General features: G+C 44.9%; 1 pseudogene; it reads left to right on the top strand.

Moving 5' to 3' along the window:
• Positions 1 to 2,089: 2,089 nt before the first annotated feature.
• LOC149338224 (uncharacterized) lies at positions 2,090 to 16,437 on the top strand (annotated as a pseudogene).
• Positions 16,438 to 16,829: the final 392 nt, after the last annotated feature.

Raw genomic sequence — 16,829 nt, 5'->3', positions numbered from 1 at the left:
CCAACATATTTCTGGTCAACGACATCGTGACGCAGTCGCGCGCCCCGCAAAACGCCCAAGAGACCTGGCACGTGATAAAGTATGTATGCGCAATTGAATCCCGAACCTTGTAATGAAATGTGATGTTTAATAGGTTTTCAGTAACGTTGTGTCACATGCAAGCATTTCTGCAGTTTGCGTCCAAAGAAATTTAATTTTTTTTATAATGTTAAAGACAATATGGGTGAATATGTGTTTTGACACTGTGTTAACTACTGCAGGTTCGAAACATCAAAAAGTTGCGGATGCTCGCGCAGCAGGCCGCAACGGACGACCTTAGCACGGAGACAGCAGCAGAGAAAGAGGTGCAGAAGCTGAGAAAAGAAAATGAGGAGCTGCGCCAGCCGAACATCAAGCTGCAGCACCAGCTCTTGCGCTTCCTCTCAGCTGATGGTACACTCCTTATAAGGAGTTTTTTTTCCTGCATTTCCTGCTGGTCAAGCTTATTGATTAAATGTTTTCAGGTCACATAACCTGGAAAAATTTTTGGGTGGTTTAAGAAGGAAGTGTGTGTGTGTGTTGGGGTGGGAGGGAGGGAATAGCTTACGGCGCATATTGAAATCTGCGGACTGAAGAGCAACTTGCTCTCACTTTGAAGGATTTAACCTAGCCATGACTGCCGACAAATCTTTTTCTGTTACTCTTTTACACTCTTCCCTTGCTTTAAAACACCATACCAATAATTGTTGTACCTGCTTCGGTGGCTGAGTGGTCAGGGCACTTGGCTGCTTAGCCAGGACACCCGTGTTCAATCCTGGCCGTGGTGGCGGCGTTTTGAAGGAGGCAGAACACAAAAAGGGTCCGTGTACTCTGCAACGTCTGCATATTAAAAACCCCATGTGGTCAAAGTTATTTCGAAGCCCTCCACTGCGGTGTCCCTCATAGCCTGTGTGTCGCTTCGGGACATGGATTAATTGTAAATTGTGGCTAAGCCATAAATCACAATTTTTTATTTGTTCACAAAGTCAACACGCTAGTAGTTCACTCAGTCATGTTGGCTTGTTGAATAAGACCAAGCTTTCCATTAATGTCAGATCTTAAAATTCATTACTTCAGGTGTTAGAAAAAAAAATTATAAATACCTGACAAAGCCATATCTAAACATGCAGTTTCTTGTGGGACACGAACTGACAGATTTTTTGGCACAGCAGTGAGCCATGCCGCAAAAAATCCCAAGCTATGGGAAGGAATAACGGGGGATAAGGTTGTAGTGGAGCTTATTTTGGAGGCACTTTTCGCACAGATGCATGGCTGATTATGTTAGAATCAGTGTAACATCTACCACAAAACTGCGTCTAAACTTGAGTCGGGCATGAATCTGCAGTCGAATTGTCAACCAGTTCATGCATGAGCGTGTATGAGGGCTGTTTGTGGAGTGCGAGGCGTTTACCATGGGAACAGGCACACAATATTATAAACATACGGGACATGTGCCTCGCGGCCCGCTCCTAACAAAGACTCAAGACTCGTCCTCTGTGGCTTCAACATTTCTCTTTGAAGCACTGAGGCGACCAACTTGCAATGCATTCTTGCAAAGAGCAGTAAACACAGGAGAGGACGCTGTAGCCAGGCAAGGGTTGTACTGCTCCACTCCGCACCGCTGAGGAGCGTTCTTTCAGTGTTGTAGTTTAGAGGCCTTGCACTGGATAAAGCGGGAGTGCTCCACATTGTACTCTTGAGGGTAGCTTAAGTATTGTCTGTTTTCTGCCTCAATACATAAAAAAATTAAGCTGTGCTCAAATTTCGCATTACAAAAAACCATGATCGTTGCTGAAGTTATTTTCATTGGCCTACATCTGTGCCACTCTTTGCAGCACTGTCTGCTGCGTCTGCACCTTCCGCGGCCGTGGTGGCTGCATCTGCCAGTGCTGCACCTGCCCGTGCTGCTTTTGCCTCTGCTGCACCTGCCCGTGCTGCATTTGCCTCTGCTGCATCTGCGCCTGCGGCGTCTGCTTCTGTTCCACCTGCGACATTGGCACCTGCGGCATTGGCACCTGCGGCATTGGCACCTGCGGCACCGGCACCTGCGGCATCAGCAGCTTCGTCACTGATGGCTGCTACATCGGCAGCTGCTACCTGGGCGCCTGCAATAGATGCCCCTTTGGCTGAGGTGTTCCCAGCTCCCTCCTCTCCACCTGCAGCCACCTCTGAGCCCCCACCGAGCCCCATTCCTGGAGCCCTGGTTCATGTGGAGTTCACAGAGGGTGGTTTGGGCAGCCAGGAGGAAGGCCCCACCAGGGAAGGCACACAAGTGTGCACAGTAGCAGAGGATGGGAGGGTATGGTTAAAGATACAGCTTAATAATATTTAATATTAGTAGTAACGTTACCACTTAGTTGTTTCACATAATAGCGAAGGCGAGACAATGAAACTCTTGTGTCTTGTGCCACAGGCACTGGCAAGGTGGCAGAAGCAGAGTACATTCACAAGCAAGAAACTTGCCGGGCAATTACTATTCAGGCAGCTTCATTCCTTCAGTGACAGCCATAACATTAAAGGTACCCTGACCACGTTCAGAGATTACAAACAAACAAGTACTCTGGATAAACTGGGCCACTAGTGGCAACATCTGTACATCGTTTTTTGGTGTTTTCTAGCTGATAAAAGCTCACATTTTGAATGAGAGTGGTCTGTGAGAATATAACGGGATGCATGCCAACTCAAATTTATATTGTGTGTTCCTCTAAATGATAGTGTAGGAATGCAACAAAAAACACACCTGTACTTCCATCTTTTCATGGCTTGCAGTGTATGTGTGCGTCCTTTGATAGTACTGCACTTTTCAGTTGCTGGAACCAAAACAGAAGGCAGCGAAATTTCTTGATTGTGATAGCTATATCTCCAATATTAATTGGTCAACACAGAAAATTTTTGTGGGAGGGCATTTTTTTAAACAGGCCGGAAACCATTGAAGTCAAACAAAAATCCAACCAGATGGTGGTCAGGTGCACTCGGGTGCGACGAGAGCAGTGTGGAATGAAGCACAACTCTTGGTTCGGAATATTCGAGCTGAACAATAGACTTGCATGGGACCTGGGTATTGATTTAGGCAAGATGTGCGGTATATAGCTGGTTTTCTGCCAGTGTGAACGCTTCGACAGCTAGTGAGAGGACACATTCTGAAAATACTTGGGGCTGTGAATTCCTCAGGTTTGTTATTGGAAATCAGTGGCAGAGGCATTTGTGTTGCAGTGGACGTAACATGGCCAATTTTGATAACTGTAATTTCTTGGAAGTGCCTACCTTTTTCTTGTTTTGTTGTTTTATTACTTGGCCAGGGGCCGCAATATTGTCATGAGCTGAGGGCAGATACGAAAGTGACGTAACATTTTTTTTTGTGCTGCATTAACTGCTATATTCCAACCCACACTGAACACAGATTGCCTTGAAGCAGCTGTTTTTATGGGCTGTATGGCTGTGTGTGTTTTTTCACATTATGAAGTGGTGTTGAAAGTAGTTTGGTTTGATTTTATGCAGGTTCACCTGGCCAATGGGGTACATCTCACCAAAGAGGTCTATGACCAATTGCTCACAGTGCCAAAGGACTCACACTTCGTGAAGCGAGCCGCGACTGCCATTTGGTCGACGGAAGTGCTCGCCAAGCGGAGTGTGACGGGCACACTGTCCAACCGCTTCGTGGCCCAAGGCGGAGAGAAGCCGCCTCAACAGCCCCTCACCCCCCACAAAGTTGATGCACTGAAAGGTGAATGCGGTCATCTTGCTCTCTGTTCTGTGATTTAACTGCAGTTTAACTCTCACATTTATTAGTAAGCAGACTAAATTTTTCACTCAATGTGCTCTGTGTCCGCAAAAATTGATAGCTGTTGGTGTTACACATTCTGTGTGATTGATATTGTGCTTCCACCTTCAGCCATAAAATTAAATATTTAAGTGTTTTTAAAAGAAAATACCTAATGCCTGAAAGGTTTATTGTTCACAGTGGGAAAGCAATTGAGGAATTTTGATAGCAGATAATTTGACAGCTAGTGGAAGAAAGGACCATATGTTGTGGCATCATCACAACATCCCCACTGGATTGTGACAAAACTGCCCATCATGGCAGGTAGCAGTTAAATTAATGATTGGTTGTGAGAGGTGGCTGTTAAATAAAGAAAACTGTGAGCCGCAGAGCTTAAATGTCCCCTCAAATTTTTTGGGGTTTGTTTACAGCTGCATTCTAATGTACCGCACCTAAATTAACTAGTGCGGAGATCCAAATGTGCGTCATTCTAACACTCATGGTGCATTTTCTTTTCTACGCAGTGTTTTTCACGCACAACGCATCAAGAAAGGGCTATGGAGAGGAGGACATCGTGAAGGCCTCAAAGAACATTCGGATGTGGCTCTCACAAAAAGCCTGTGAGCTGCGGCGACAGAGGCCTCCAAAATAAACATCTTGCGTAAGCATAGAAAATTGCACGTTTTTTTATCCGAGAAGTGGCATGGGCTTTTTTCCTATGCAACTTTCTCCATATAATGCACCATTACGTCTCACCATACATACCGAATGCAGCAGGGCATATGCCAGGCTCGTGATACGAGCCTGTATGCCTGCATGCATGGAAACGTCGTCTGGTGTCACGGCCTGGTGGATTTTTATGCCCATAAACATCAACCCGGAAACACCAGCCCGGAGACACCAAACCGTATTTTCTGGTGTTAACACCAGGCACATCCTGGTGGGTTTCTCAGCCCGGAAACACCAGCCCGGAAACACCAGCCCGGGAATACCAGAACCGTGTCTGAATTTCCACTCTGGTGTTAACACCACATACGGCCTGGTGGAATTTTCGATTGGGGTTTGCGGCACCTGTGGTGTTTGCTCCAGGGCCTCAGCGTTATGTGGTGCTAATAAAAAGCTATTGCTTGTTGTTATTTCACATTTTTGCAAATAACACTTTTTAACTTTACAAAGTGGTTGAGCTTGCCCAAAATTTCCTTCTGTGCTCATTAAAACTTCTTGTATCGAAACTGCAGTGCTAAACTACTCTACTAATAGCGGAAAAAAATGCATGCATTTCAATGAAAGTAAGAAACAAACAAAAACGTTCATTCCAAACAGGTTTGTGGAGAAAAGAACATATGTGCTCTTTGAAGAAGTGTGGATGTTAGCCGACCATTTTCTCGACGGCATGCCTGCAGATCCTCCCGAAGGCGTTTGATTTCCTTAACTTTTTTTTATAGAGTCTTTGAGGGGCTGTACAGTTGTCAGTTCCTATAAATTGAAAAAAAAACACAAATCATTTACTAAAACAAAATGTTATACACTCCAAAATTTTTACATCAGTGGGTCAGTGTGTGCACATTTCTATATGCAAAATAAGGCACACACACTTCCAAACTTCATTCTTACCTTCATGCTCTCTAATTATCTCTTCGTGAAGGGTAGTGGAAGCCATTGCTTTCTTTTTCTTCACGTCTTTTGGTAGTGGCAAGCACTGCAAATTCAGGGAAGGTAGCATTATTCATTAGTAATCAAATAGAAATAACTCCTTAAAAGAATTTCTGGTTTTTATTAATATGACGAGCTGTTTAATAAAGAAAGACCACAAGCCTAGGCGCACAACGCCATATTGTGCAAGTGACATCAACAGCCGGGGGTTAGCTATCATTGGTTTCCCACGCCAAATTCTTTCAGATGTCACGCAACTACCATGGCCGTGGCCACTCAGCGCGTGCCGGCAGCCGACAGAGGTACGAGAGGGTCCGAGTGGGTAGGGCCGGTGAAAGAGCACCGAAGGAAAGGTGCAAAGAAGTGGACCTTCAAATGTTTGCGGCACATGTATATGTATATGTTATATGCATCACAGTTGTCCTTAAACGCATGAAAAAAAAAATTTCTGGAGGATATTTGTGAAGCAGTGTCCTTTAATATCCCAGACACGACACAATTTTCTTCCGACCTCCATATATTATTTATTCTTTTTCGATAGAAAATAACGGCTTGTGGAAGGGTTAATGCACTGCAGTAATGTGGAATTGCGGCTGCCTTCATATTCATGCACACTTTTGATTGCGCTTTCATTTGCACAAAGAATAGAATTAAGAGCTTTATTTCAACTTTTGCTGCTACTGCATGTCGAGTGTGCAAGAGGCCTATGCCATCACGCTAGCCCGAACAGAGGAAACGGTACTTCTGTCACTCCCAACTGCACATCCTCACAGGCTATGAGGTGCAGGCATGTGATACTCACAGGTTCTCCCCCCCCCCCCCCCTTTTTTTTTTGAGGGATCCAAAGCTTGTTGCACCCAAAGAGCAGTATGTGTTGCTGGTGAAGCAAACTCAATAGCCAGGCAGAAATGTTTCAAGCTTTGTGCGCTTTTGACTACTGTCAGACAGATGTCTTACTATAGGTTGTTACGACAGCACATGCTCCAGCTTGGGTTATCTAGGTCAATTGGCATCCGCTCATAAAATGTAAAACATTATCTGACCCTCTGAAAAGCACCGTTAGTGCCAACTACATTTCACTCTAATTGCCTGCTCGGAGTTCATTATCGGTGTTTCCCTAGTACTTGAAATTTTGCTTTATTGTCCCTTTACTTCTACATAGCTATTGTACTTCATTAAGAGATATGGATTCACGCTGATGCTAGCCAATGGGTGTACAATGCAATGTGGCTCAAAAGCGACAGCGTTGAGAGGTGACGTGTTTCCTTGTAATGTGCAGTGCACTTTGCGAGAAAAAGCGCTCTGGTGTAATTTCAAACCGAGCGAAATGTTTTGCATTCATAGCTGGAACTAAAACTTATGGGTTTCCTGGGAAAAGGGACATGTAGAGAATACTTGCCATTTTTTTGGATGGTCCAGCTTGGCAGTCCTCTACGTTAATTAGGCGAGAGAAGGGCTCCCTCAGGGTTTTTGCTTTCTGTCGCAGCCCCTCTACTTCATCTGAAATGAATGAAAAGCCTTTAACAGCTCTGTGCAGGTGTGTGCCTGTGCAGAAATGCCGACGGATTCCGGTCTGAATGCAGGCAACACGGTGCATTCTGCTAAACGATGGCCTTATGTAGGCATAGAGCCATAATAAAAATAAACGTGGTCATTTCAGGGCAACCTTACCCTACTCGGAAAAGCGCCTTGCTGCAATGCACTCTGGCAGGGTTACCAAAATAAATTGATCTAATTAGTTGGCTTCAGCCTTGTATCTCGCTGCCACTCTTGTGGGTCAGTGAGAGCGCGTCGTCAGAAAAAATAATTACTGGTTTGGTCGGCCAGCCGGATCGAGAGCGATCAGCTTCAATATTTCAATGTTTACTTTGTCGCAGACAAAACTGCTTTTGTGTTAGCACTGCCGCGAGCACAAAACAGGGAGACGAATAAGGCCATGCTGCTCAATGCCATGTGATGCTGCTTTTTCGTTTCGGCGTTTGATATCAGAAGCTACATTTGAAGTAGTGACCAGAGTAACACTGGCAAGGCGCTAACACGCCACGCGCTAGCACTCAAATGACTGATATGTGTTCACACGACCATGTAGTCAAGAATGCACTCTTACGAGATCAGATTCAAGTGCTCACGAGTTCTAAATAACCACAGTAAAACCACTAGCGCAAAAAACATAGCGATCACTACAGGCTGCACTGGAGAAATGCGACAGCATATGCTCCTCATAATTTTTTTTGAAAGTCACTGCGTCATATGACATTCACGACGTCATCAACTTTACTTTATAATGACATATTACACCAATCACTAATTTCTTACTCAATAACATTGCACTCTATACCCACTGAAGCTCGGTGCGCGACATCACAAATGGTACCACCTACGATGGACACATTTTGCCGACAGACGACCTTGAACTGGGCTATATAATGCTTACGCATTAATAAATACGGCAACACAACCTGTACGAAAAAAGACGTACGTACCTGCGAGAGCAATGACGAAGGCCGGATAGTAACCCTCGACCTCTCCATCTTCGTTGCGCCAAAACGCCGGCAGCTTTTGCCCGGGGTTGAAGTCCTCCTCGTGTTTGGGCAAAATCCCCTTATAAGTTTTGCAGGCAAAATTGCCTTGAACTTGTCAAGGTATTTAACATACGCGAACATGACGCACGACGAAAAGCGGAATCGGCATTGGCGGTAGCGCTGTAGCAACAAGTCGGCGGTTAGGCCAGTTTTGCCACACCTTTGCCTGTAAACGACTACTAATGCTCGTTTTTTTCACTGGTGATGATAGTGGTTTTGCTATTGTTTCTGAACGGGCGGTGATGTATCCAAGTCGGGAGTTGCGTTGACGAAAAGTAATATATATATATATATATATATATATATATATATATATATATATATATATATATATATATATATATAGAAGCTGGCCCTTTAACCGTCTTTAGTCAGTAAGGACCTGTATCACATTCTCATTGCCTTGCTGCAGTCGAGCCTGCGGGGACACGGCGTTGGCGCCCTGCGCGGAGCGCGGATCCGAAGCCAATTAAGCGCCCGTGGGAAGGCGCAGGCACGCATTCTGCAGTGGGTGGCTCTTTCCGCGCTTTCTCTTCGCCGAGCAGCGAAGAAAGCTCTCACGTTACAAAATACACCATTATTACTGCATTACACTGAAGCTTTAAGATGTAAAGAAATCGCGCGTTATGTGCAAATGAGAAGTATTTCATGGTAAAATGCGCGTTGGTCATATCAGCTGTACCAGGTGGCGATACTTTGCAATTATGGAACAGACGTAATTTGCATGCTCACAGGGTAATCATCAAACTGCCTTTGTTACGAATGCCGGTATCGATGGCCTGGCCTGCTCCAGACTAACCTCGCTTACAAGCACAACGAAATCATGCAATGAATTAAGGCAATAAGCGAGGTAAGAACAATAACCCCGGCAGTTTATCGGGGGTCTGCTATCACGTTCAGCCCCCATGGACATACTAGCCCCTTTCAGTATAGCTATCACATGTACATATATACGATTCTCGGGGCATCGAACGTGATAGAGCGGCTATCATAGAAGAATTGCTTAAATAGCACAAAGAAAGACCTCTATAGCTACACTCAGTGGTTTACTGTGCTCGCTGAAGAAGCGATCTGTCCATGATCCTCGACGTCCGAATCCAAAACAACTCAACGCGAGTCGAGCAAGCGCAGTAGCAGACGACTCCGTCGGATGCCGCGCGCACTCCTCGGTTGCTGCGGAGGCGCGCGGCTGCGGACGTCTGTCACATCGCGAGACGCGAGGCATTTACTTCTGCACGTGAAAATGAGATGAGGCGCGATCTTTGGACAGAATCACGCTTTTCATCGAGGCCAATTATTCGGTCTCAGCAAAAGTTAGTATATGCCGACCGGCCGGCATGCAAAAAGTGACAATTTTTCTTCTTTTTCAAGATGTGTAGCACCAGCGATCTCTGAGAAAAAAAAAAGGAGTAGTTCTCGGCCGACTCCAGCAAAGAAACTTGAGCAGAAGATAGGAAACGAGATCGCTTGGCTTCAAGGGCACTAAAAACGCGAATTTTCGATTATTTGTACATCCCGCGCTTCAAAAGTGTTCTTTTCTTCGCATGTGTCTCTTAGAACTCTGTATACAGATTTTACTAGTATATCATCAAAGCAGCAATAATATTAGCGCAAACAGGGGAGATTAGACATGCTGATCCTGCATGCATCATACGTGATCAATTAGCGCGAGCAGCTTCCGTTATTTCAGAGCCTTAATTTAAAACCAGAGCGAACAGCGAGGTTTTTGCGCATCGAAAATCCTGAGTAATTGCGTATATTGCTTGCGTTTCTGAGGTACGGTCTACATTAGACAATGCCTGGACCGCCTTCAAGAAAACGGCGCAAGAAGTATTTGGAGCATGGTGAAGCCTTCGACGCACCGGCCTCGACATTTTGCAATCGCCAAAAGGACCACGATACCGCCATCGCCTGTCCTTCGAGAGCCGGCGCCCTAAGACCCCAGCAAAGTGTGAGTAGGTTTCAGCCGGGCGCTTCGTCTGTAGCATGCACCCGCCCACTCTACAATGACGCAACTGCCAACGAGGCGATCTAAAGCAACCGTAGTCATGGTGGTGCGGCGCCCGACACAACGACCGACGAGGAGCCTTCAAGCGACCGCACTGATCATCATATTGATAGAGCGGGGTCCGAGTATGACATATTCAGCGATTCAGCAGGAATCAGCGACAGCTGCTTTCACGACGACATTCCGAGTGCCGACGAACGTGACACATCTGGGAGCGAAGATTACACGCCCTCCTTCATCTCTCAGTTCAGTAACGGAACGTTGCCACACTCTCAGGTTACGAAGGCTGGCGCTATAGCAGCAGTCATGTCATTTGCCATTTCTTATGGGCTAACATGGGCTATATTGGGAGATTTAACAAAAATGATAAATGTCCTTTTCGGAGAGATGTCCTGCCTCCAAGCGCATACACTTTCCGGAAGTTGTGGCGCAAGGAAACCCAGGTTGTGGTGCACTACCACTATGTTTGCGAAACATGCATTGGTGAAACGAAAGTACAAGGAAAATCAGCTGGCTGCCCCAACTGCAAACATACAGAACCCCTTAAAGCTCTCAAAGACAGGGGGTCATTTTTTGTTCTTTTTTATTTACAAAAGAAGCTGCAGTTTCTTATTGAAAACACTAAGGAGGAAATGCACAACTTGCTCAAGCTTCAAGGGCCTGCACTGCACATTTCAGATGTAACCAGTGCTGAATGCCATGCAAGAATGCAGAAGGCTAGAAGTCTTGGCAGGGACGACCTCGCTCTTTCGGTGAACACGGACGGAAGTCCAGTGTGGCAGTCTTCAAAGACGTCCGTGTAGCCTCTGCAGTTTATCGTTAATGAACTGCCGCCACACCTGCGTTTCGAGCATCCGACTCTCTCTGGACTACGGTTCGGCAAAGCCATCCGAATATGCAACTTTTTCTTTCAAAATTTGTGCATGAACTTAACTGCACCAATCAAATCAGGTGGCAGTACCAGACTAGCACACACCTACCCAGACCAGTTGTGTTGTGCTGGTCGGTTGATGCGCCCGCAAGAGCGGCTGCGCAGAACATGGTTACCTTCAATGGTTACTTTGGATGCCCATGGTGCTTCATCCGAGGCGGGCGTATAGAAGGTGAGCATTTTTTTGGCTTTTAGAGAACGAGCAGTGATTTGAAGGTCGTGAGAAAAGAAAGCATTACAGAAGCAGCGTCTCTTCAAGTGCATAAATTTGCATACTTATGTCCCTTACAGACTCTTCTCCTAGGGAGCACGCGATATATCGCACAAGAGCAGCCAGAGGCTTGGACAACGAAGATGGTTGAGCTCGACATGAAATTAGCTAAAAAGCACGATTAAAATATCAATGGCTTCAAAGGGCCATCCGCACTGATGAACCTGAAAGGTAAGCTGTTTTTACCTACACGTCCTCTCCAGTCTTTGAGTGCTTTGCATTACTTTAGCTGCTACTGGTAGACTTGGATATAATAGTGATTATCACAGCTGACTGCAGGTCAGTATTGTAGCACAACACATTTCTTAATCAAGCTTATGTCCATTTCACAGCTAGTGCCATGAACATTTACTTATGTTCTCATGATACAGACCAACAAAGTACTACTTCTAAGTGGAGAGCAGAGAATTGGTAGTGACTTATTACTGGTCGCTGCCACCACTGAGCTGTCAGACTGGTTCGCATATTGTGCACTATTGCTTCCAAGCTGTATTACGGACTGCAAAGCTGTGCCTTTTTCATGCTCACCTGATACGTAACATGTTTAATGGGTGAAAAATTTGAGATGAAGCTGTGTAGCCCTACATCATTATGTTGCTTGGTACTTCATCTGTTTTGTCATACAGAAGCACTGAAAGGGTGTTGATGTTATTGAATAGTAGCAGACACACAGCTCAATAAATATATGTGCAGGACGTTTGCTGTCTTGTCAAAGATCAATGCCACTGAAGCTTCCAAACAGCTACATTTAGAACCATGCCTTGTCAACCATACCTCTTCGTTCCGAGCATTAACAGTGCCAGAGTTGTGACCAGATGCCTATGCACCTCTACATTCCACTGCACATTTTGCACTGATGGAACTTCTTGATTCAAAGTCTTAAAATCGACGTTGGTGTTACGTTACTCGGGTTCCCACTGTATGTGTGCCTTTGCAGCATTATCCACTAGTTGTGTTCAACTGGGTTTAGGTAAATGTATTGTGCAATTTCATCCTATCAGGGCCCCTTCTGCAGTAGCAGAATTAGAAGCGCGACTCTTGATCATGAAGCCTCCGCACTGTGTCACACGGTTGCCACGACCACTCAGAGAGCGAGGCCACTGGAAGGCATCTGAATGGAGGCAGTGGCTGCTATTCTATGCCCTCCCCTGTCTTGATGGCATCCTTCCTGCTGACTACTGGAAACACCTATTAAAACTGTCAGAAGGTGTTCACATACTTTTACAACAGGAGCTCACCCCATCTGCAATTGACAAAGCTGGTAATGCATTACTTCAGTTATTGCAGTGCACTTCATACATACCAAGTCTGTCAACAATAATGTAACCTGCAGGTTTCGAGCAGTTTGTACAGCTGTGAGTTTGTGGAAAGTATATATGAATACAAAATTAACAACTGTAATGAAAAAACTTTTGTGAAAGTCATTTTCATGAAGTGACCTTAATTAAAGTGTGTGAAGCGTACGAACTCGCAACCATACAGATATTGTGAAAGTAAAACCCTTGATTTTCTACACTTCTTTCACTCTTCTTCACGTGCTTGTTCATATTTTATTTTACCTTTATAGTACAAACTTATTTTGTCATTTTGCTCCTTTAATATGCTCTTTTAATAACGTGCAATTTCTCTACAGTATTAAAAATTTCACTCTAAGTGAGTGAAAAAGTGCTTCATATAGGGAAGTTAAAATCTGTTTTCAACAAAGGAATTGCAGAAAAAGTCAAAGGAACTGCCTTGATGGAGTTGCTTTTTGGCTTGGTATTTCACCTAACCATCATTATTGTTTTTATTTTCGCAGTTGCTTCTAGAAAGCTTTGTTGTGCAGAGCAGGAGCCCGTATGGTGTTGCCTTCCTGACGTTTAACGTGCAAGCCGTACTTAACCTGGCTAATTGCGCCCGTGCCCTAGGACCACTTTGGGCACACTCAGCCTTCGTTTTTGAAGGAGGCAATGGAAAGATAGTTCGCCAGGTTTGAGCGGCAAATGGTATTCCCAAGCAAATTGTAGAAAGGATGGTTATGAACCAGCAACTACAAAAATTGATTGAGAGCAGCCAGCTCCCTGCACATAAAAAACAGCTGTGTAGAAAAATGGTTGGCAGAATGCAGAATGTGCAGAATGCTAGGCACGTAGAGAACTTGTGCCTCTTGGGAAGGGGCAGGAGCGTTGCTTTGAGCTCAGAGGAGCAAGATGCTCTGTACCGTCCCTGCGTAATCACAGCATCAGAAGCTGCTGAGTATGAGCGCTTCATTCAGGCAAGGCAGCTGTTCCATAACACAGCATACAACAGGCCATCACGGTCTGACACCACTTTCATTAGGACACTCAGCGCGAGCTAAAAAACTCGTTGAAAGAATTCTTTTCTTGAACGTAGCTAACACTTGCATTCTTTTATGCAGGCCAATAATAATGGCCGATGTGGTTGCAGAACCACCCCACATAAAAGAGTGCTTTATATCTTTTGAGAGAGCACTTCATGTGGTGCTTCCAGCAGAAGTGGCTGACTGCTGCTTGTTCATAGAGTTTCCTGAGGAGGAAAAAAACCTTTATTTGTGATCTTCTTAACACAATTGAGAGGGACTGAATCAAATGAGCATGGTCTATGTCCTACTAAAGATACCCAAACTGGTTTGAACATCTAAAGCTGCATTAAGTTGATTGGCTTATGGGGTTTAACATCCCAAAGCAACTCACACTATGAGGAACACTTTAGACGAATTTGAGAATTTTGGACCACTTGTATTTCATTAACGCGCAATGGCTTCACACACTAGCCGAGCCTCTAGCATTTTACGTTCATCGAAATGCAACCACTATGGCCAGGGTCAACCCATGCCGTTCTGGTCAGGAGCCGAGCATCATAACCATTGAGCCACGGCAGTGGCACAGCTACTTTAAGCAGCGGTAAAATAGGTTATTCTATGTACACAAAGTCAAGGCTCCCAGCGTATCTAGCTGCCGCTGCCTATGCTACACAAGAGGAGACTAGACTGTTGAGCTTTGTTTTTTTTTCTTTGAGATTGTATTCAGGCAGGATTTCAGGATTACGCATTATGATTGCAAATGATGAAAGGGAGCAGCAGCTCTTACTGGGAGTTTAAAAAGCATGGAAGAAAATTCATGCTGGAAATATTTGTACAAGTGAACTGTATTGCATTGACATCCCAACATGGGGCCATTCTTTGGAGCACAATGAAAGTAGCACCGCTGTGGAAACTAGATTGCAAGAGACACTTAGGAAATGTTAGTTCCCCATTTCTGCATCCTTCATTTATACCATGCAGCACTTGTATTTGTATCTGTGAGAGAAACTGAAAATATAGTGTGCAAGCTAAATGTACATAGGTCCTTTTCTTCATAGGATTGCTGAATGTCTGTATTACTGAAATCAGTGTCACAAACTGCATTTTTTGTGTGTACTGAGTAAATTTGAATCCAAGTCTTCATATTTAAGCATGCAGAAAACTACAATGAGATGAGTGATCAGGGCACTGCTTTTTGACATCTACAACCAGGTGCATCAAACTCTGAGTACTATTCTTTCATGCCTCGAGCCATAGTTCTTTTAGATGAACAGCTTAAACATCTGATCTGAACAAGAGGATCGTGAAAGAGTCATGTTTAATAGGTGTACGTTCAAATGCAAAAAAAAAACATAATCCATCAGTGTTATGAAAATAACGGTGTTGCCGAGCCGCGCATAGTGTGGCCCAGAGCTGTGTGTACATCCTTGCGCCAGCGATCGCCGCACGGACGCCAACTCGCAGCTGATGCCGCGGCCGTACAAGGGCGCGCTTAAGCGCCGTTTTAAAATCTTGCAATACATGCCGGGCGCAAGTCTGGGAGCTAGTTATAGGTTCGTACTTCCCACTTTTCATAGCTACGTGCTCGTTTTCTCGTCGCGGCACTACCATCATTTGATAACATGACCGCGCAGGCCTATCGCTAATCGCTCGAATGCCGCTTTGGAGTGCAATGCCATGTCTATGTAGTTCTTGAAAACGTAACGAAAATCTCGCAGACGCGGCTAGTCTGCCGTTATATCTGTAATTATTACAGCTAATGCCCATGCTGTACATATTTACAACAAATGCATACCGCCAATGTCGCCATTAATAACGCTGAACAGAAATATAATTCAGCAGAGTAATAATTTGGGCCTGTTGGTAGTTCATGATGAGGAAGTTAGAGCGCAAAAAAACACAAAGACAAAGTGGAGACGTGGACGGGACAAGCGCTAACTTTCTACAACTGCTTTATTGAAGTCCGGGAAGGGAACCTGCGCTAAACCTCTTGTGTCCCAAAGCAGTTGTTGAAAGTTAGCGCTTGTCCCGTCCACGTCTCCACTTTGTCTTTGTTTTTTTGCGCTCTAACTTCCTCATCAGCTGAACAGAAACGTCGCCAGTTATATACTTCAAAGTATTCACAATTGTCTACCATAGTTCGAACGTCAATTCTGTCGAAATTGTGCCATATCAGAGCTTAATCAATGTTCCTGCAACAGCATGATGACCTATCCAAGAGCTGAACACCATGCACCAGCTTACATTACACCATAAGTTCTCTCTTCGTCAATATGCGTGCCACTACGCACCGTAACACTCCGACTGCCACTTTGGGTTCCACCTAGGAGACAATGTTTTGCACCTTTGCGACCGTGCTTTACACCATGTGCTGCACCATTATCCACCTTTGCCACCATATTTTCCACTGTTGCGACCATATTTTCCACCTTGGCCACCATATTTTGTACTATCTCCGCCAACTTTCGAAAATCCCACAAATGGTGGTATTTTCGATAGGGACTTCCAGCCTCTCGCTGCCAGTTGTGAACTGCTGTTTCTTTGCGAGACTTTTGAACATTACTTTGGTTTTCTGCATGTTAATTCATAGACCCATCATTCTTTCCTTCCTTTCTAACTCAATGATCATGCTTTGCATTTCACCTTCTGAGTTGCTTGGCAAGGTAATGTCACAAGATAATCGCAGATTACTAAGGTTACTCTTATACTACACTGTTATCTCTTATCCTACACTTATCCTAGACTGAGATTACTCTCATCCTACACTGTTCCCAAATCAGGCCTCGAAATTCCTTCTGTAAGCAGCCGGTGGATACGAGTGGTGCACGTTTAAACACATGCAGTTTGTCTTTCACGCAGATTTTGCTTTCCGAAAATGCCTGGCCAGGAAAAAGCTGGAAGAGTTTGCATAGTCGGACGGCGGATGGATCGTTTAGACTTTGAGTTGATAAACTGTGCACGAGCGATAGCATATGCATGAGACGCTGCTTTTGGCACTCTCAGACAGCGCTCCCTGTCGGAGAAACGTAGAGCGATAGTACAAAAAGCATGTAAATCATCCCGACCCTTCCTAAGGAGGCACTGCTCAACCTATGCTTTCCTTCATCATCATCATCAGCCTGACTACACCAACTGCAGGGCAAAGGCCTCTCCCATGTCTCTCCAATTAACCCTGTCCTTTGTCAGCTGCCGCCACTGTATCTCCGCAAACTTCTTAATCTCATCTGTCCAACTAACTTTCTGCCGTCCCCTGCTACGTTTGCTTTCTCTTGGAATCCACTCCGTTACCCTTAAGGACCAGCGA

This window comes from Amblyomma mixtum, chromosome 6 (assembly GCF_055824585.1).
Source record: "Amblyomma mixtum isolate Tamu chromosome 6, ASM5582458v1, whole genome shotgun sequence".
In the NCBI taxonomy this organism is placed as follows: domain Eukaryota; kingdom Metazoa; phylum Arthropoda; class Arachnida; order Ixodida; family Ixodidae; genus Amblyomma; species Amblyomma mixtum.
Note: the sequence above shows the minus strand (reverse complement) of the source record. Positions and strands in the feature narration are given on the sequence as shown.